A 22,036-nucleotide genomic window follows, 5' to 3' on the forward strand; every position below is an offset into this window, starting at 1 on the left:
GTTAGGATTTTTTCTCTATGGGATTTCTGAAAATTCTATGTCTAATAACTTTGGCGTTTGATGACGGAATTGGCTGAAATTTTCAGGAAAATGGCACAATTTGTTTCTGAGCAGCCCCTGAGCATTTGGGGGGGTTTCGTCAAGGGGGGGCCGAGAAAAAAGGGGGGTCCCAAAACACGTTTTTCCCATTCATTTTTCCATAGGGCGGTTGGACTCACTTTTAGCTCGAACGGCTGAATAGATTTACATGAAACTTGGCAAAATTGTAGATATGGTTTGCCCGACGTGCCTTTGCTATGTCTCAATATATGTGCTCCAGTGGATTTTGAGAAATTAACGTTTAAAAAAATATATATATATCTGTGACAGCGCTCCGGTTAGCGCCCCGGTTCGCGTACCTGACGCGTAACGGAACTTCGCGAAGCGAAGCTGATTGGCTCTCCGGTGTCTGTCAACATTCTAAACAGTCCGGAGTGGCCGCCATCTTGTCTCTCGGTACGATCGAGAGACAAGATGTGGTGAAAAACGAAGGGGGAAATGAAGGAAAGGGGGCAAGGTAGACCACTCCTGACCCCCTAGGGTCACTGAAAAAACCATAGGTTATAGACCATATATAGTTAGGAATTTGCATTTACAAAACCTTGAAAATTCACTGAAAAAACTATAGGTTAGAGACCATATATAGTTAGCTGGACATTTTATTGACATAAAACCAATGAAATTTCATATATAGTTAGTTGCACTAACTATATATCGCGCACCCGCAATCCACTGCTGATGATGTCACATATTACATCATTCATGACATGGTCAGTGACATCACTGATGACATCACTGATGACATCTCAAATGACATCACTGATGACATCACTGATGACATCTCAAATGACATCACTGATGACATCATCTAGTGTCTGTGTGTTTTTGTAAAGTTTAAATATGTTTTACATATTGAAGAATGAGTGGATGTATGGAAGACTGAGTGTGTGTGTGGCTGGCTGGGAGGTGTGTGACTGTGCATATCAATGTGTACTTGTATCAGTGATTGTATAAGAGAGTAAGTATGTGTTAGTATATGTGTGAAAAGTATGGTGTTCTGTGTTTAACTGTATAGATGAGGAAATCGAAGTGTGATTGATTCTTCACAGGACTGACTAGGTGTATGAGTGCATATGATAGTGTTGTAATAATGAGTGACTGTATGTATGAGTGATTGTATGGGTGAATGAGTGAATGTGTGTGTAGACGTAGGAATCAGTGAGTGCGTATGTAGTAACTGGTATTGGTGTGTCATGATGTCATCAGTGATGTCATTTGAGATGTCATCAGTGATGTCATTTGAGATGTCATCAGTGATGTCATCAGTGATGTCACTGAAGTATGGTGTTCTGTGTTTAACTGTATAGATGAGGAAATGGAAGTGTGATTGATTCTTTACAGGACTGACTAGGTGTGTGAGTAACTCCATGGATGAGTGGCAGTGTGTGAGTGTCTGCATAGGTGTATGAGTGGATATGATAGTGTTGTAATAATGAGTGACTGTATGTATGAGTGATTGTATGGGTGAATGAGTGAATGTGTGTGTAGACGTAGGAATCAGTGAGTGCGTATGTAGTAACTGGTATTGGTGTGTCATGATGTCATCAGTGATGTCATTTGAGATGTCATCAGTGATGTCATCAGTGATGTCATTTGAGATGTCATCAGTGATGTCATCAGTGATGTCACTGACCATGTCATGAATGATGTAATATGTGACATCATCAGCAGTGGATTGCGGTTGTGCGATATATAGTTAGTGCAACTAACTATATATGAAATTTCATTGGTTTTATGTCAATAAAATGTCCAGCTAACTATATATGGTCTCTAACCTATGGTTTTTTCAGTGAATTTTCAAGGTTTTGTAAATGCAAATTGCTAACTATATATGGTCTATAACCTATGGTTTTTTCAGTGAATTTCATTGGTTTTTTAAAAGCTAATATCTATAGCTGTAAAATATATTCTTTATTACGTGACGTATCACGTAGCCACGTGAGACGCCTCATGACGCGTCGCATAACCGTGACGTATCGGCTCTGCAGCGCAAACAAAACCCGTAACGTAAGCGTGCCGGAGCACGCTTACAGATATATATATTTTTTTTAACCTTAATTAGACAAAATCCACACATGCACATATCTTGAGGCCTTGCAAAGGCACATCAAACAAACAGTCCCTACAATTTTGCCAAGTTTGCTGGAAATCTATTCCCTTAATTTTTTTTTTACTGTTTCTCTTGGTTTTCCCCTTGTTACGCTTACCGGGACGCTACCCAGTACGCGAACCGGACGCTCCAAAAACACAAGATGGCGGACTCCCATTACGCTGCCGGTTAGCTGCCCGGTTCGCGTACCGGGAACTTCGGGAAGCGCCTCTACCGCGAAAAATCGCGGGGGACTTTAATATCCCCCTCATCAATCCTAGGGGGTCAGGAGGGGTTTACCTTGCCCCCTTTCCTTCATTTCCCCCTTCTTTTTTCACCACATCTTGTCTCTCGAACCTACCGAGAGACAAGATGGCGGCCGCTCCGGACTGTTTACAATGTTGACAGCTACGCTGCCGGTTAGCTGCCCGGTTAGCTGCCCGGTGAGCTGCCCGGTTCGCTGCCCGGTTCGCGTACCCGACCGCGCCTCTACGGCGTAAAATCGCAAAAAAAAATTATTTTTTATTTTTTGCCCCGCGGGGCACTTTAATATCCCCCTCATCAATCCTAGGGGGTCAGGAGTGGTCTACCTTGCCCCCTTTCCTTCATTTCCCCCTTCGTTTTTCACCACATCTTGTCTCTCGATCGTACCGAGAGACAAGATGGCGGCCACTCCGGACTGTTTAGAATGTTGACAGACACCGGAGAGCCAATCAGCTTCGCTTCGCGAAGTTCCGTTACGCGTCAGGTACGCGAACCGGGGCGCTAACCGGAGCGCTGTCACAGATATATATATATTTTTTTAAACGTTAATTTCTCAAAATCCACTGGAGCACATATATTGAGACATAGCAAAGGCACGTCGGGCAAACCATATCTACAATTTTGCCAAGTTTCATGTAAATCTATTCAGCCGTTCGAGCTAAAAGTGAGTCCAACCGCCCTATGGAAAAATGAATGGGAAAAACGCGTTTTGGGACCCCCCTTTGTTCTCGGCCCCCCCTTGACGAACCCCCCCAAATTTTCAGGGGCTGCTCAGAAACAAAATGTGCCATTTTCCTGAAAAGTTCAGCCAATTCCGTCCACAAACGCCAAAGTTATTAGACATAGAATTTTCAGAAATCCCATAGAGAAAAAATCCTAACTATATATACCCACTGGCTATCGCCAGTAGGTAATATACATATATAAACATATATAATCTGCATATCTATATAAATATAAATGCATGCATACATATACATATATGCATACATATGCATGTTATTTACATGAAAGTTTTAAAAACACTAATAAAAGCAAAGCTAAAAAGCCACCTCATTACAAACAGAATGGCTTTACCTTAAACGAGGGCGAGATCTATTGCATTTTCAATGCTTGTTTACTTTGGTTCTATCAAGAAGGCATTCAGATGTGTCACACATTTGCCATAAATTCTGAATGTTAGCACTCTAGTTGCTCATTAGATCACTGTAGTAAAGCTAGTGCTCACCAGGGAAGTCTGCTGCTAATCATGGTTTGCAGCCATTTTCCTGCATTTTTTATCCCGCAGACTTTCAGTCCGCATACCATTATCCCGCAAGGTCATTGACCTCGCATACCATTATCCCGCATTTTTTCAAAACGCATGTGCATTTATCGCGCATGCCTTTACAAAGAATTACGTTTTAAAGGCATGTATGGTAAATGCATTTGCGTTGTGAAAACCACGATGACGAGAGAAGTAAGTGGGTTGTGTTAATTTTTTCGTGGGTTAGTGATTGTGTAGTGTAGTGTAGTGTTGTGTAGTGTAGTGTTGTGTTAGTGTAGTGTAGAGTTGTGGTGGTTGTTTAGTGTAGGGTCATGCTGGGGGTAGTGTTTTAGGGTTTAGGGTTGTGTTGTAGTGTTTGCGTAGTGTAGGGTCATGCTGGGGGTAGTGTTTTAGGGTTTAGGGTAGTGTTGTAGTGTTTGCGTAGTGTAGGGTCATGCTGGGGGTAGTGTTTTAGGGTTTAGGGTTGTGTTGTAGTGTTTGCGTAGTGTAGGGTCATGCTGGGGCTAGTGTTTTAGGGTTTAGGGTAGTGTTGTAGTGTTTGCGTAGTGTAGGGTCATGCTGGGGGTAGTGTTTTAGGGTTTAGGATAGTGTTGTAGTGTTTGCGTAGTGTAGGGTCATGCTGGGGGTAGTGTTTTAGGGTTTTGGGTAGTGTTGTAGTGTTTGCGTAGTGTAGGGTCATGCTGGGGTGTAGTATTTTAGGGTTTAGGGTAGTGTTGTAGTGTTTGCGTAGTGTAGGGTCATGCTGGGGGTAGTGTTTTAGGGTTTTGGGTAGTGTTGTAGTGTTTGCGTAGTGTAGGGTCATGCTGGGGGTAGTGTTTTAGGGTTTTGGGTAGTGTTGTAGTGTTTGCGTAGTGTAGGGTCATGCTAGGGTGTAGTGTTTTAGGGTTTTGGGTAGTGTTGTAGTGTTTGCGTAGTGTAGGGTCATGCTGGGGTGTAGTGTTTTAGGGTTTTGGGTAGTGTTTTAGTGTTTGCGTAGTGTAGGGTCATGCTGGGGGTAGTGTTTTAGGGTTTTGGGTAGTGTTGTAGTGTTTGCGTAGTGTAGGGTCATGCTGGGGGTAGTGTTTTAGGGTTTTGGGTAGTGTTGTAGTGTTTGCGTAGTGTAGGGTCATGCTGGGGGGTAGTGTTTTAGGGTTTTGGGTAGTGTTGTAGTGTTTGCGTAGTGTAGGGTCATGCTGGGGGTAGTGTTTTAGGGTTTTGGGTAGTGTTGTAGTGTTTGCGTAGTGTAGGGTCATGCTGGGGGTAGTGTTTTAGGGTTTTGGGTAGTGTTGTAGTGTTTGCGTAGTGTAGGGTCATGCTGGGGGTAGTGTTTTAGGGTTTAGGGTAGTGTTGTAGTGTTTGCGTGGTGTAGGGTCATGCTGGGGGTAGTGTTTTAGGGTTTAGGGTAGTGTTGTAGTGTTTGCGTAGTGTAGGGTCATGCTGGGTGTAGTGTTTTAGGGTTTAGGGTAGTGTTGTAGTGTTTGCGTAGTGTAGGGTCATGCTGGGGGTAGTGTTTTAGGGTTTAGGGTAGTGTTGTAGTGTTTGCGTAGTGTAGGGTCATGCTGGGGTGTAGTGCTTTAGGGTTTTGGGTAGTGTTGTAGTGTTTGCGTAGTGTAGGGTCATGCTGGGGGTAGTGTTTTAGGGTAGTGTTGTAGTGTTTGCGTAGTGTAGGGTCATGCTGGGGTGTAGTGTTTTAGGGTTTTGGGTAGTGTTGTAGTGTTTGCGTAGTGTAGGGTCATGCTGGGGGTAGTGTTTTAGGGTTTAGGATAGTGTTGTAGTGTTTGCGTAGTGTAGGGTCATGCTGGGGGTAGTGTTTTAGGGTTTAGGGTTGTGTTGTAGTGTTTGCGTAGTGTAGGGTCATGCTGGGGGTAGTGTTTTAGGGTTTAGGGTTGTGTTGTACTGTTTGTGTAGTGTAGGGTCATGCTGGGGGTAGTGTTTTAGGGTTTAGGGTAGTTTAGTTGTTTAGTGTATGCTAAAGGCATATTCGTTCTAAAAGTTTTCGTTATTTTAATTTGCGGCCTAATAGTACATGCGGTATTTTTTTTGCGGACTGATGGTATGCGGTATTTCGTCATATATTCGCTAATCATACTTTCTATGGCAAAATGAACCCCCTCATTTTGTTCCTTTTTAAATTAAATGTTTTAAGAGTTACCACTTTATTCCAATCAAGATGGCTTCAGGTGTGCCATACCTTTGTAATAAGTTGGACTGTTAGCACTCTAGTTGTTCTTTAGAACACTCTGGGACATTCTGTCATTGGGCTATAGTTGGGCTACATCTGGCTGATATTTGGGCTACATTTGGTTTTTTTTGTCTCTGGTGGCCATCTTTGGGCTACATTGGGCTACATTGGGCTACATTTGGGCTCCAACATATATATAGCCCAATGTAGCCCAATATATATTTTTCAAAGTTAATTTTCGTAAAAACCACTGGAGCCTATATCTTGAGACATAGCAAAGGCACATCGGGCTACCAGTCCCTACAATTTTGCCAAGTTTGGTGTAAATCCATTCAGCCGTTCAGGCTAAAAGTGAGGCCAACCGCCCTATGGAAAATTGTATGGGAAAAACACGTTTTGGGACCCCCCTTTTTTCTCGGCCCCCCCTTGACGAAACCCCCCCAAAGTTTCAGGGGCTGCTCAGAAACAAAATGTGCCATTTTCCTGAAAAGTTCAGCCAATTCCGTCCACAAACGCCAAAGTTATTAGACATAGAATTTTCAGAAATCCCATAGAGAAAAAATCCTAACTATATATACCCACTGGCTATCGCCAGTAGGTAATATACATATATAAACATATATAATCTGCATATCTATATACATGCATGCATACATATACATATATGCATACATATGCATGTTATTTACATGAAAGTTTTAAAAACACTAATAAAAGCAAAGCTAAAAAGCCACCTCATTACAAACAGAATGGCTTTCAGCCAATTCTGTCCTCAAACGCCAAAGTTATTCGACATAGAATTTTCAAAAATCCCATAGGAAAAAAATCCTAACTATATATACCTACTGGCTATCGCCAGTAGGTAATGTATGCATATATATATATATATATATTTACTGAAAAAACCATAGGTTTCGCATCAGTTATAGTTAGGAATTAGCATTAAAAAAAACTATTAAATTCACTGAAAAAACCATAGGCTTCACACCAGTTATAGTTAGGTGGAAATTTTACTGGCATAAAACCATTGAAATTCCCACGTTATAGTTAGTTGGACTCACTATAACTTGCGCGTGCAATGCACTGCTGATGACGTCACATATTACATCACTCATGACATGGTCAGTGACATCACTCATGACATCACTGATGACACCATCCAATGTGTGTCTTTCTGAAAAATAAATATTAGTGAGTAATGTTTAAATATTTAAATATATGTATTGTTTCACTTTCTGTATACGTGGCTGCATGGGTTGGTGAGTAGGTACATGTGTATGCATATGGGTTATTAGATGTTTTTCTTGGTATCAGTATGAGTGTTTGTATGGTTTAGTGGGGGTATTACTTAGCACATAGATCCATGAATGACTGACTCTCTCTTTGTATGTGTTTTGAAGACAGCATATGTGCAGGACTGTATTGGTGGATGAGTGTGTATATGTGTGTGTTAGTGAGCGAATTACTGTCTCACTAGTGTCTTTATCAGCAACTACATATGTTTTAATGTAGTATATGTGAATATTGATGTATATAAGTGAGTATATGTGAGAGTGAGGGATTGTAAGAGTTCCTGTTTAAATTACTATGTGTTTCTATAAGTGATTGTTTAAGAGAGTAAGTATGTGTAATTTTCCCTAAAAGTAAAGTGGTAGTGTGTGTATAACTGTATATTGAAATAAATGGATGTTTAATAGTTTATTTGCATGTGTGAGTATGTGTGACAGTATCTTTTGGATGACTGTCGGTGTGTAACAGGATGTATAGGTGTATCACTACATATGATGAGTGAGTATATGTATGAGTGACTACATAGAACTGTTGGTGAATGAGTGGATGTGTATATAGATGGTGGAATTACTGAATTGGTTGTTGTAACTGGTATGGGTATCTCCATTTTTTTGAAAATTTTAGTATCTATTTTTGAATATGTGTTTCAAGGGTTACATTACAGTGAAAGGAGGTCTGTCACTCTGTCACAAGGATGGTGTCATCAGTGATGTCATGAGTGATGTCACTGACCATGTCATGAGTGATGTAATATGTGACCTCATCAGCAGTGCATTGCACGCGCAAGTTATAGTGAGTCCAACTAACTATAACGTGGGAATTTCAATGGTTTTATGCCAGTAAAATTTCCAGCTAACTATATCTGGTATGAAACCTATGTTTTTTTCAGTGAATTTAATAGTTTTTTTTAATGCTAATTCCTAACTATAACTGATGTGAAACCTATGGTTTTTGCAGTGAATTTCAATGTTTTTTTAATAGCAAATCTCTATAGGAATGAAAAGTAATATTTTTTATAACGAATTTTATATTGTATAAATATGTAATTTTTTAATTTTTTTATTTTTAAATGTTTTAAAAAAATATTTTTTGCCTGGAGCGCTCCCGGGGCGCGTACCGGTGAACGCACGGGTAAGCGCAATGTTACGGCGCGCCCCGGGGCGCGTACCGGGGAGCGTCCCGTTAGCGCTATTCCCGCGAACGAAAACAACATCGTGACGTTTCGCGCAGTCGCGTAATGCGTCATATCACGCACTGCGTAAGCGCACCCGGAAGCACGCGATCGCTTACGATCGCGCAATGTCTCGACGCGCTTACGCCACACGCCCCGGGGCACGCCCCGGGGCGGGTAGCGTAAGCGCGTCGGGTCATGTGATCTCAAAATAACACTTTTCATTGGTGCAAATCAGTTTTGGTTTCCAAATGATTAAAGCCTGGATCATGTGACTTGAAAATAACACTTTTCATTGGTTCAGAACAGTTTTGTTTTCCAAATACTGAAAGCCCCACCTTTTTTCCTTATTCTGACTTTGTCCTTTGACTGAGGAAGACCTGTTTGGAGTTCTATCTGTACTATTTACTTGTATAACATGGCTACAGTAGCAGCAACAGCTGGAGCATCTGCCCCACCACCACCACCACCACCATCTAAAAGACCACCAGATGATTACATTAGTGGTCAAGAGGAAGAGGAGGAGGATGATGAAGAGGAGGCACAGACAAGGGAGTTCCTGCCTGAAGATCAACAGCCCTACAAACCGAAAGAACACTTTATATGGGAGTTCTATAAAATCCCAAGGGGTTTTAAGAAAGTCAATGCTGCAAAGGTGACTTGTTTAATTTGTGGTGCTGAACTGTCTAGGGGGAACCCTAACAAAATGTATTCCTTCGGGAATCATACCATGATTCGCCACATGATGCGTTGGCATCCAAACAATTATTCTAATGCAGAGTTAAGGGACCTCTGCAGTAAGCTACCCCCATCAAGGTCTAGACCCTCAACATCAAAACAACCCACTCCATCGGGTTCGGGGGCAAGAGACACATTGGCTACTATCCAACCTAAGTTTGCCAATTACAAAATTTTATGCAAATTTTGTAACAAGACACTTTGCTATGGTGAGCAAAGCATCTAACTTATCATGGTTGCTGGTGATAACCATAAGTGTCCAAAAAAACCCTAATTTTTCCTGATTTTTTTATGCTCCAGTTGAGCCATTTACAATTCCCTGTTTTTTGTTTCTCCCCATAAAAAATACAAAAAAAATATAAAAGTGTTCAGAAAAGCCAAAAAAAAGGACAAAATGTAAAAAAAAATAAAAAATATATAAAACAACAAAAATAAGAAAAAAAACAGTTCTTTTTAGAACTACCTTTACTTTATAAAAATAAACCAATATTTTTAATGAATCTGTGTCAATCTTTTTTCTGCAGGGTACGCGTACCGGTACGTGCACAGGGGCGCGCACCGGGGAGCGCACCAAAAAAAAATGAAAAAAAAATCATTAAGAAGTTAGCATGAGGGAAGAACACAAAGAGAGTAATGTTAAGAGAAAGAGAGCTAAAGGGAGAAACACAGAGGGATTGTTTATCACATAGTAAAAAACAGAAAAGGTGTAATGGGGGAAAGTGAGAAAACGAAAATGAATAAGGAAGCGAAAGAAGGGAAGAGATAGGAAGAAGACTAAAGTAGACATAGTGAGAGAATGTGAATGGGTGTTGAAAGACAAAGAAAGAACAGTAAAAAATGGGGAATGAAGAGTAGTGACGGATCCAGGATAAATGAACAAAGGTGAGAGAGGGTAAGGAAAGAGCAGTGAGTATAAGTAAAGAGGGGTGAAAGAGGGTGAAAAATTGAATTAGGATAACACATGGGTAGTGATAAAAAGAAAGGACAGAGACAGTAAAGGAAAGACTGTCAGAATGGGTCTGAGTGACACAGCAAAGAAAGGTAAGTAATGCAGTGTGTGTGACTAATAGGGAGTTAGTGGGTGTAGGTCGGGGTGTGGGTGTGGAAGGTGTGTATATGGGTGTGGGTGTGTGGGGTATTTCGGTGTGAGTGGAGGTGAGGGTGTGTGAGATATGTGTGAGGTGTATGGGTGTGGGGGGTATGTGTGTGGGATGTATGTGTGTGTATGGAATGTGTGTGTGTGTGTGAGAGTAGTGTATGTGGGGGAGGTGTGTGTATGTATGAGGTGTGTGTGGGGTGTGTATGTGGGGTATATGTCAGAGGTGTGTGTATGTGTTGGGAGGGGGATGAGGTGTGTATGTAGGAGTGAAGTAAATAATTAAGAAAAACAGAATGAGTGAAGAAGCAAAGGAAGGGAACAGAGGGTTAGTGAAATAAAGAATAGGGACTGAAAGAAGTTGAATATGAGAGGGGAAATAGGGAAAGGGGAGTAAACATGGAGAATAAGAATACGTGAGGGAAGCAGAGTAAAGAAACAGGAGTGAGGTTGGTTGAGAAAATATTAGTGAGCTTAAAGCAAAGGGTGATGACAAACTACATTTTTTATAGTGACACTTACCATATAATAAATGTAACTGTAATTACATTTTTTTACTACACTTTGTATCTGTGAAAGAGAGAAGAAAAAATAAGTTATAATTAGTAAAATGTGTATTTTAAATTAAAATATACAAATGAAGAGGTTAAAAATCATAACAGTGTATCTAGAAATAAAGTAAGAGTGAAGGACATAGAAAGGGAAATAAAGTAAAGTAGAATGAAAAAAGAGAGAAAAAGAAATAGAAGCAGAGCAAATTACTAAGAGTAAGGCATATAGATTCACTGACAGAGAGGAAGAGAAGCACAGAGAAATGAACTGAAGGTAAGAAAGATACTAAAACAATGTGAGTTGGTAAAACTAAATCAAGAAACAGTATTAAGTAAAAAGATAATGACAGAGATGGAAAAGAGTCTAATTAAGAATGCATTTAGAAGAATGAGGAATAGAAGATAACTGAGAGTAAGTGAAGAACAGTCATAGAGTGAAGGGATGAAGAGAGAGATAATAATATACAATGATTGAGGGAAATGGAGTGAGGAAGTTAGTAAAGAGACACACTAAGAGAAATACTGAGCGAGGTGGAGTACAATGAGTGAGCAAAGGAAATGAGTAAGGGAGCAAAAAAAGAAAACAGAGGAGAAAAGGACTAAAACAGTGGTAATGAGAGAAACTAATTTGGTGATGAAAGTAAAGAGAAGGACATTGAAAGAAAGGAAATGAGGGGTAGTAATGGAACCGGACTAAAAGAAATAGGTTGAAGAACGATGAGAGAGGAGCAGTGAAGTTGTTGTAAGAGAAATGATAGAAGGTAGATAAACACAAGTGAACATAACACAAGGAGAGTGAGGGACTGAGTACATAGAGGTAGTGAACGGAAAATAGAGAGAAGAGGTCAAAAGAAAGGAGGAAACAAAGATAAACGAGGGAGAGTGGATGATTTATAGTGATAGAGTGCGACAATACTGGTGAGTGAGTAAAGAGGAATTACTAAAAGAGCAAAGGAGGAAAACACGGAAAAAGAAAGTAAAGCAGACAGACTGAAAGCTGAATAGTTATGCAAGGGAGAGAGGGGATGCAGACAGTTGAAATGAGAATGAGGGGGTGTGAAAGAAGTGGAGAAAAACAACAGGGTTGAAAGAGAGTGAAAGAAAGACATTATAAGTGAGTAAAAAGAGCTGAAAGAGGGTGGAAAAAGAAAAGTGAGTGTGAGACAATGGGAATGTAATTTAAATTACAGAATACAAACTATAGATTAACTTGTACAACATGTTACATAGTTTATTTTTGCTGTTCTCAGAATATATTGAATTTCACTTAAAAAAGTGAGTTCAAACTACTCATCATATTACAGCGGGAAAAATAAACACAATCAAACAGATTGTGTTTTAAAAAAAAACATCTAAAGTTATAAATAACAAACGTACACTAATCTTTGATTTACTTACTTTTCCTTTAGGCCAAATAGTATATCATGAAGTTCCTTTTCGTTGGGAAATACTCTGCTGTTCTATAAAAATTCAATTTCATCGACTTTCTAGAAGACAACCTTGAAGAACATCTGAAATATTTTCATTATTTTCATATACTCCTTCTTTTCAGTCATAACTCTTTGCTCATTCCTTCACCATTCCTTAAGGCCAAATAGTGTCAGATGTATCATTATATTTTCAAATGAATTAAAACAAACTATAAAATTACCGTTTTTCCGACGTTCTGAAAAAAAGGCTCAAACAACATTTTCATAATATTTAAATGTACCTAATTCCATCTGTGAGTTACTCATGTTCATCATTTCCAATAATACTAATATCACTTCCTATAAGATCCAGTTACAGTACCTATATGACAAATCAATAATTTATATTATCTTGATCACTTTTACTCTGAATATAATTTTAAATAGCAAACTAACCTTTATTAACTGCTCCCGTCTTCATACGCCAATTACCTTTACTTAAATTGCGGTTCTAAAAACACTAGATATAAATTTTTTAAGTCAAAAGGCAAACGTTGTTTAAAAGTCAAATGAGTATCGTTACAAAGGGTTCAACCTTTGCAACTTTTTAAATAGCATGTGTAATGCCCTGATGTTGTTGAAGGACCGTCATGATAAATAATAGCTACAGTTCCAAATGTTCTTCCTGAAATGGATAACTGAGAAGCCACAACATTTTTAATAGAAGTTGTCAATTTCGTTCCATCAGGTCTACATCGTTGGAACATTAAAATGACATAGTGACCGTAACTTTGTAGAAATAATGTGGACAGCATTGCAGACTTACATTGGGTACACACCATATTGTGATCAGCTGCTTTAACTAGATTATTGAAAGACACTGATTTGCAGTCTGGTAAAGTCAAATATATAAATCTTTCAGTGTCTATTCTAGTAGTACTTGATGAAGTACAGTTATCACAGTCATGTTGCCATTGATAAGAAAGGTTAAAACGATTTTTTATATCTACTCCTTCATCTTGCAATACATCAAAAATATACATAAAAAATTCCTGACAATCCTGCTGAATTATCTGTGAAAATTGATTTTGACCAGAACATATGTCGAGAAGATTTCTAATTTCTGAAACACTTTCTATTTTTGCTCTATCACTGCTACATTTCTCTAACACAGAATTCAATAAACAGCACAATGTTTGATCCCGATTTTCAACAATCTGGTTTTGTAAATTTTGAAGAAAAAAAACAACATTAACTACTACATTAGCATAGCAGTTGACACCAGAACTGTTTTCAAACTGAAATCCAACAACATCTTCAACAGAATCCTTTTTCTTTCTCTTTACAATTACACTTTTATCTACTTTTTGCCTTTTTGCTAGTACCTCACTGCAATTAATCTCATTTCTTCTTTTTCGGCCTACCACATGTTTTTCAAACAGAGGATATTGAGGCAAATGTGGAGCATACTCTCTTCTTAACCTATTGTATTCTTTAACACAATCTAGATCAGCAGAAATCTTTGTTTCATCACAATCAAGTACAATCCTGATAAAGTTCTGACTCGTGATAATGCCACATATGCCATACCCTCTTTAAACACAGAACTTCCAATGTTCACCAAAGCACTATCTACACTTAAACCTTGAGATTTATGAATTCTCACTGCATATGCCAAACAAACAGGAAACTGTTTTCGGCGAACATATAAGTCTTTCACAAGCAAAAATCTAGCTGAACAACGAAAAATTTGTTCTATTTCGTCAATGCCATCAAATTTAATTTTTAAAATTTCAATTCCATCTCTATTTTTGTAATTCACAAAACCAACAAGATGACCCATTGCTCCATTTACCAGACCTCTTTCAACGTTTACATTCCTTCTCAAAATGATACGACAATTTAAACACACATTCAGAGTCTTTTCAAAACCAGCAGTTTTAGATATAGTCTTCTCTAATGAATCCAATTTTGATTTCAAATTTTCTGACAAAATAATTGTTGCTCCCATATGCTCTATTTTATCTATAGCTTCCAGTTTCACTATCTCTTCATTTTCTAACTTCAACATTTTGTTGTTGAACATGGAACATTCTTTCAGAGAAGGCATCAAACATATGCCAGATTTCTTCTCATTAATTTTCTTAAAAATATTCTCTGGAAGAATGTTTTCATTTGGGTACAAATTAGAAATTAATCGTCCATGTAAAGCTTCTTTCCCATGCTGACTTATTTTTTCAATTCTTACATCTTGTAGAATATTTTTATAATCTTCATCCTTTGCCTGCCGCATATTTTGGAGTAGTTCTGCATATTTGAAATTTAACCATATATTAACGTTTCCAATGCTTCCTAGGCACTTCCTCGAATCTTCATGCGTGACCATTTTAAACACTGGTTGACCTTTCACTGGAGTCAACTGCAGTAGATCTCCAAAAACAATAATATGTTTCCTCCAAATAATACATCATAGTCTGTTCTAAGAATTTCTTGCATTCTCAAATGTACAAAAGCAAGCATTATATTTGACACCATGCTTACTTCATCAATGATAAGAAGTTTCATTTTCTTCACGACTCTCGAAACTTCGGAACACGCATCTCCAGATAGCTTGTGATATTGCAATTTGTTATCATGCTCCACTGGCAGCATCAGTAAACGATGTAAAGTAATCCCTTTAATATTATGTGCTGCCAGCCCAGTTGGAGCGGTAACAACACAAGACAGCGGTGATTTAGTCCTTTTCTGCAGATTAGTTGCAATTGCTTTAATAAGAAAACTTTTTCCAGTTCCCGCTTTTCCACTTACGTACAGTTGGACAGGCTTAAATGATGTACATGAGCACTCTTTCTTCTCATGACTGAATCCATGTTCAACCTCTTCCGTGACTTCGTCATATATCTGTTTCTGCTCAAGGTTTAGTTGTTTCACCAAATCTTCTAAGTTAACTACTTCATCTTGAGCTTGTTCCATAGCTCTTTCCACCTCATCCATGGCAGTGGCAGCTTCATTTTGAATAATTGGTCCTCCAAGTGGATCCTGACTCAATGAAGCAGAACTCTGACTGTCTTGAGAACTGTCTCTAGCAATCTCTGCAACAATTGTGGCTTCTTGCTCTATTTCTTCGTTCAACATTTGCAGATAATTTGGAAAAACAGGACATTCTATGGTATCTTTGGTTGCATTAAAAGAATCTTCGTAACAGAGAAAATCTCCAAGTAGTTCCTCTTCTGTATGCCATGGCTTAAAGAGTTGCAAAAGAGCTAAATAGTAAAATTCCCTTTTGTCTGGATTTTCACAACTCAATTTTCGATGATTAATCAAATGGCCTTTTTTCTGTTTCACTAGACATCCTTCACATCCAATGACAGCATATATTCCATTATTGATATCTTCTCTGATGTTCCTCTTATAAATATAGCTTTGAAGAACTTCATAGAGACAAGCGTTCTCAAGGTGAGGACTTCTATTTGGATAGTATGTATCCAACATGTTTGTATTCAAAATATCTGTACTTTCTGGTTCTTTCTCCGCCAAATACTCTATCTCTTGTACAGATTTCAAAACTCGATTTCGTGTTGCAGCAAGACCTAGACTCACCCAAATGATGGTTCTAGATTTGGCATAGAGACTTGCTGATGACAATCGATCAGAACATTCATATGCTCCAATTTCTCGATGCGACAACATCTTTAGACTGTAACTGTATAATTTCTTTCTTAGACTCTTTTCATGTGAAATGTCCTCCCACATTTCCTTCAGTTCTGTCTTTTCTTTTTTTGTGATGTAAGACGTCACATATCGAGCCACAGCAATAGAGTTGTCAGCAACGAATTGAATATCCATGTTAGCATTCCACATGGACAAAATCACTGGGTTGTAGTCATTGATGTACTTGGACTCTTCGTTTCTTTTTAAATTGTATGTATTTTTTGGTGACTTCCTCGTCACAGTATGTCGCAGAGAAGACATCAAATTATTTACTCTTCCTTTAGAAATCACTGGTCGTGGAAAGCTGAAACGACATTTTGTGTAGAACTTGTCCTTGTTTCTGAATTTTCGACGACAGTACTTTCCACAACGATGGGATTGAAAGCGTAAAACTTGTTGCCTTAAATTGTTTTCTTCGGTAGTTTTCGGAACAGCACATGTTGAATACTCTTCAATGAAGCTCATCACTGTGTCATCCGAATCTGTTCCAAATTTGGGTGCATCTTTGATCCATAACAACATATGTATGTGAGGAGCACCTCTCGCTTGATACTCCTTTCTCCAAAAGAAATCCAAAACCTCTCCAAGGGGAGGATTTTTTTGTTGGTAATAAAAGACATCATAGCTTCAAATCTATGATTGAAATATCTGCATACATTCACTGGATCCAAAGAACACAGTTCTCCAGCTGTTTTGAATTCTATATTTTGTATATTTGCATTTGCCTCGCGTAGAAATTCAAGTAAGTCGTCCCATGCATACTCGGCACAGCTAAGAGTGAGGAACCATGTAGGAGTTCCTAAGTTTCTTAGCATACATTTCAATTCCCCATGACGACGGTACCAATACTCGTTTGTACCACGCTGACATGCCATGAGATTGATTAAATGAGATTACAAAATATTATCTTGCAGATTCACTTTCTCCATAAAGTCCCTCGCCGAAACATTTTGCAGAGGTGCTCCACTTTTCAGTATATGGTTTACTGCATAAGAAAGCCCAGACAAGTCACTTTCATACAGTAAATTAAACAAATAGGGAATGCATTGACGAAACCTTGGATCTTCAGCATATAATCTTACAGTTCGATATTCAGATGTAGGAATTTGAAGTGGTCGATCGTCATATCGTCCACCTCGACCTGTTGGAAATAGCTGTGGAAAACAACGAGCTTCCAAACTTTCCTCCCATACACTAATGGGACTTCCTTTTGCTGCTTTCATTTGAAACAATTCAATTGCATTCCCCATTACTTCTTTGGAATGCAAAGGATGAACAGTATAATGTTCATATATTTCTTCACTTCTAGACACATCAACTTTTTCAATTTGGCCGCCTGAACAATCACTGTCTTCATCTGCAGCTGTTTCCTCTGCTGCAACACATACATCTTTGTAATACTCATTGTTTTTGACTAAATACAACTTTGCCTTTTGACTTTCCTAACATCCACTAAATCTTGCCAGATTTTTTTACTCTTTGTCGGAACCCCATTAACTAGAATAACTAAAGGTTCCTCTTCTACTTTTTCTATACAAATTGTATCAATATTTTTTTTCAAATCTAGAGGCAAATAAACAACTCTTCCCTTTAATCCTCTCTGCAAATCTGTAGGAGTCAATTTCCCTATCTTAGGCTCCATGCGAACAATTGCCTGAAAAGGATGGACACATTGAATTAAAATAGACTCATATGTATTTAAATCCATCAATTCACGGGGAATGTCTACCAACTCCAGATTATTATGAACAGCTCTGGCAGGCATTCTGTTTTGATTTAATTTATCATATTAATATTTACAAATATGCTGATCACAACTCAAATCAAAACAATTCTCCACCCACAAATAAGTTAAAAAATCCTTCCACTCATATTTTATTCATCTTTTCACTTTTTACGTATAAATCAACTAATCTAGTTTGATGTTTATAATGACTTCGTCGACAACACACACAAGTAAAATTCGGCCTTTCACTTGATTTCACCTTAAACCTGGTAATTTCCTGCTCAAACTTTTCTGTACTTGAAATCTGTACATTCTCTTCCACATTACCTTGAATTGCTGTGTCAATTTCTACACTGTCCTCTTTTTCACCAAAATAACAAATCTCAATTTCTTCACAAATCTTCTTCACATCTAATTCAGTTCCATGCAAAAGAGCACTGTTTAACTGTTTAAGCTTAAGTGCTGGACTTTTTGCATAATACAACATTCTCACTAATTTCCGCATTTTGGTATGATGCACTGCTAACATCCTAAAATGATGAAAAACACTCTGACAGACTTTTCTAGAAAGACAAGCCAGTGAATACCCTTGCAAACCTGTGTTTTCTCTCACTCTGCAAGGATCTAAGTCTTGCAACAACTTCACTTTCTGCTTTAGACTATTCTTACTATATGTACGTAAGAAATTACAAAACAAAGCAATTGATTCCTGTCGCACAATACAAATACGACTACACTTCCAAGTGTACACTGGACCCTTAGTATGTCTCCCTAAAACCTCATCAGTTAACACATCTTCTGGTTCTCTAGGCACAAGTTTCTCTTTTTCAATCGGACAACCGTCTTTCACTTCATACGCTCGACCACTGGTGTCAACTGCATGCACTAAATCATTCTCCTGAAAGTAACTCTCCTCATTAAAAAATGGCTCACAACTTGAACTGTGCATCCATTCTCCTGAAAAAACATTACAAAAATTAGTCCGATTAATTACTCTTTTCCATCTACTGTTTGATTTAAAAACATCAATTGTCTTGTTAAGTGTCCTAATTCTATTGATTATTAAAACAAATAATTTTTTCTTAACTTCAAAAGCCTGATCAACAATCTTCTCTACATGTTTCTTTTTCTTATAAAAAGCAGCTCTCTGTTTGCCTTTCCTAATGTTTTTTAACAAATTTAAAACCACCCTATGGGAAACATTCGTTTACGAATGTCTCTAAACTGATTCTGCCTTCTATTCCGATACATATTATTCTCTCCTGCTCCAGTGTTAACATTTTTTGAGGGCCTCACCTTCCTTTTCAAAATTACTCTCTCCTTCTCTTTTTCTACATGCTGTCCAACATTTATTTTTGTTCTACATACGTTCCGTAAAAAAGACTTAGTTATCTTACCAGGAACTTCTTTCCTGTTTTTTGAAGTCTTTGTTGTGGAGGACTGCTGTAATTCCGATGCTGTTTTTGTTTTAAACCGTATTTCAAATTTTCTTGATCTTTGCCTTGAGGGTATCTTTCCTTACTCCTGAAATCTTGTTTTCAATCTGTGTTAAACAAAAAAATAGCACATTATAGACCACTATTATCAAACAACAAAGCAATGACAAAAAGCAAACAATCTATTCAGGGTTACAGATCAACTGAGGATTCTCAAGGGGTGCAGAAGAGGTGAGACATGCATTGAAGAGTGTAGTGGAAGAGAGGTATGTCCACAGGTACAAAGAAAGTGAGGCCTGTGTCTACGAGTGCAGTAAGAGATAAGCTTCATGAAGTCTAGTCCACTGCACTCTTACACACAGGCTTCACCACTTATGTTCTCTAGGATAGGCCTCTCTCCCACTACAGTCTTGAACACAGGCCTCACCTTGTCTGTCCCTCTGGACATGACTCACCTCATCTACACAATCTACTTCCTAATGTAAGGTAACACAGGTGACATTTTTATGAAAGGATGACATATATGTATTTAATCATGCAGACACTATGTAAAAGACATTAATTTGCCCCAAAAATGTTTCAGTAGTGTAATGAGAAGCTTATACATATAACCTTTTCTCTGTTTTTCAAATGTTATTCTAAAAAAAGATTATGAGGCCTAAGCAGGAGTGCAGATGTAATGAAGCCTGTCCAGTGAAGCACAAAAGATGAGGCTTGTGTCCAAGAGTGCAGTGGACAGGACTAAACTGGAGTAGTGTGCAAAAAAAAGATGAACCTCATTTATAAAGCCCTGCATCAGTTTTCCACTGCTGATGCGTCACTTTTTCTGACACATCGGCGTCATAAAACATATGCCTTGTTGCGCCATATTTAAAAAGTGACGCATGTAGGTAGATGCGTCACTTTTTCAACCAGTGCGCCACATTATACCTCTGTCAGGTGTAATGTACACAGAAGGGTTATTTCTCCGCAGAAAGCCTCGTAATAGTGACGCAGTGAAATCAATGAGATTTCACGGCGTCACTTTTAGGATACTGTTACGTCAAAATCTTGCGCCTGCCTCACAGCACACATAAGACTGAGGAAAACGCTTTCACATGGAGCTTTCCCCATGTGAAAGGATGCATTGCTGGAGTACAAGCATTCCAGTTCAATACTGAAAACTCACTATTTTACAAAATACATTTCCTCTCTCTTGCAAACAATCCTACCGCATGTCCAAGGGTGTAAATAACATGAGGCTTGTCTAAACATGCCAATTAGTTGAAGTCTATTCAGGGTTGCAGATGAGGTAAGGATTGTCTAGGGCTGCACAAGAGGTATGGCCTCTATTGAAGAGTGTAGTAAAAGAGAGATCTGTCCACGGCTGCAAAGACCTTGACACCTCTTTCTAAGAGCGCAGTGGGGGATAGGCTTCATGAAGCCTAGTCCACTGCACTCTTAGACACAGGTCTCACCACCTAAGCTCTCCAAGAAAAACCTCTCTCCCACTACAGTCTTGAACACAGGCCTCACCTCCTCTGTCCCTTTGGACATGCCTCACCTCATCTGCACAATCTACTTCCTAATCTGAGGTAGCACAGGTGACATGATTGTGAAAAGGTCAATTTTTTTTATATAATCATTCACACACTATTTTTTCTTTCTCAAAAATGTAAAAGACATTAATTTGCCCCAAAAATGTTTCAGTAGTGTAATGAAAAGCTTATACATATAACCGTTTCTCTGTTTTTCAAATGTTATTCTAAAAAAAGATTATGAGGCCTAAGCAGCAGTGCAGATGTAATGAAGCCTGTCCAGGGAAGCACAAAAGATGAGGCTTGTGTCCAAGAGTGCAGTGGACAGGACTAAACTGGAGTAGTATGCAAAAAAAAGATGAACCTCATTTATAAAACCCTGCATCAGTTTTCCACTGCTGATGCGTCACTTTTTGTGACGCATTGGCGGCATAAAACATGTGCCTTGTTACGCCATATTTAAAAAGTGACGCATGTAGGTAGATGCGTCACTTTTTAAACCTCTGCGCCACATTATACCTCTGTCAGGTGTAATGTACACAGAGGGGTCATTTCTCCGCAGAAAGCCTCGTAATAGTGACGCTGTGAAATCAATGAGATTTCACTGCGTCACTTTTAAGACACTGTTACGTCAAAAACTTGCGCCTGCCTCCCAGCAGACATAAGACTGAGGCAAACGCTTTCACATGGAGATTTCCCCATGTGAAAGGATGAATTACTGGAGTACAAACATTCCATTTCAATACTGAAACTCACTATTTTACAAAATACATTTCCTCTCTCTTGCAAACAATCCTACCGCATGTCCAAGGGTGTAAATAACATGAGGCTTGTCTAAGCATACTAATTAGTTGAAGTCTATTCAGGGTTACATATAAGGTAAGGATTGTCTAGGGGTACACAAGAGGTATGGCCTCTATTGAAGAGTGTAGTACAAGAGAGATCTGTCCACGGTTGCAAATAATTTGAGACCTGTGTCTAAGAGTGCAGTGGGGGATAGGCTTCATGAAGCCTACTCCACTGCACTCTTAGACACAGGTCTCACCACCTACACTCTCCAAGAAAAGCCTCTCTCCCACTACAGTATTGAACACAGGCCTCACCTCCTCTGTCCCTCTGGACATTCCTCACCTCATCTGCACAATCTACTTCCTAACCTGACGTAACACAGGTGACATGATTGTGAAAAGGTCAAATTTTTTTATGTAATCATTCACACACTATTTATTCTTTCTCAAAAATGTAAAAGACATTAATTTGCCCCAAAAATGTTTCAGTAGTGTAATGAAAAGCTTATACATATAACCTTTTCTCTGTTTTTCAAATGTTATTCTAAAAAAAGATTATGAGACCTAAGCAGGAGTGCAGATGTAATGAAGCCTGTCCAGGGGACCACAAAAGGTGAGGCTTGTGTCCAATAGAACAGTGGACAGGACTAAACTGGAGTAGTGTGCATAAAAAGATAAGCCTCATTTATGAGGCTCTGCGTCAGTTTTGCACTGCTGATGCGT

At 38.7% G+C, this 22,036-nt stretch overlaps 1 protein-coding gene across 9 annotated transcripts in view; it reads right to left on the reverse strand.

Annotated features, from left to right (window-relative positions):
• LOC144784710 (ATP-dependent translocase ABCB1-like) overlaps window positions 1-22,036 on the reverse strand; it is a 1,064,270-nt gene that overhangs the window by 932,095 nt on the left and 110,139 nt on the right. For 2 of the 9 annotated variants that reach the window (XM_078663667.1, XM_078663664.1), the window contains exon 2: window positions 18,970-19,115. The exons of the other annotated variants lie outside the window; for them this stretch is intronic. The gene's annotated coding sequence lies outside the window, so the exon portion shown is untranslated. The remainder of the gene's footprint in view (window positions 1-18,969; window positions 19,116-22,036) is intronic. 9 annotated transcript variants of the gene reach the window in all.

Source organism: Lissotriton helveticus, chromosome 10 (genome assembly GCF_964261635.1).
Source record: "Lissotriton helveticus chromosome 10, aLisHel1.1, whole genome shotgun sequence".
Lineage (NCBI taxonomy): Eukaryota > Metazoa > Chordata > Amphibia > Caudata > Salamandridae > Lissotriton > Lissotriton helveticus.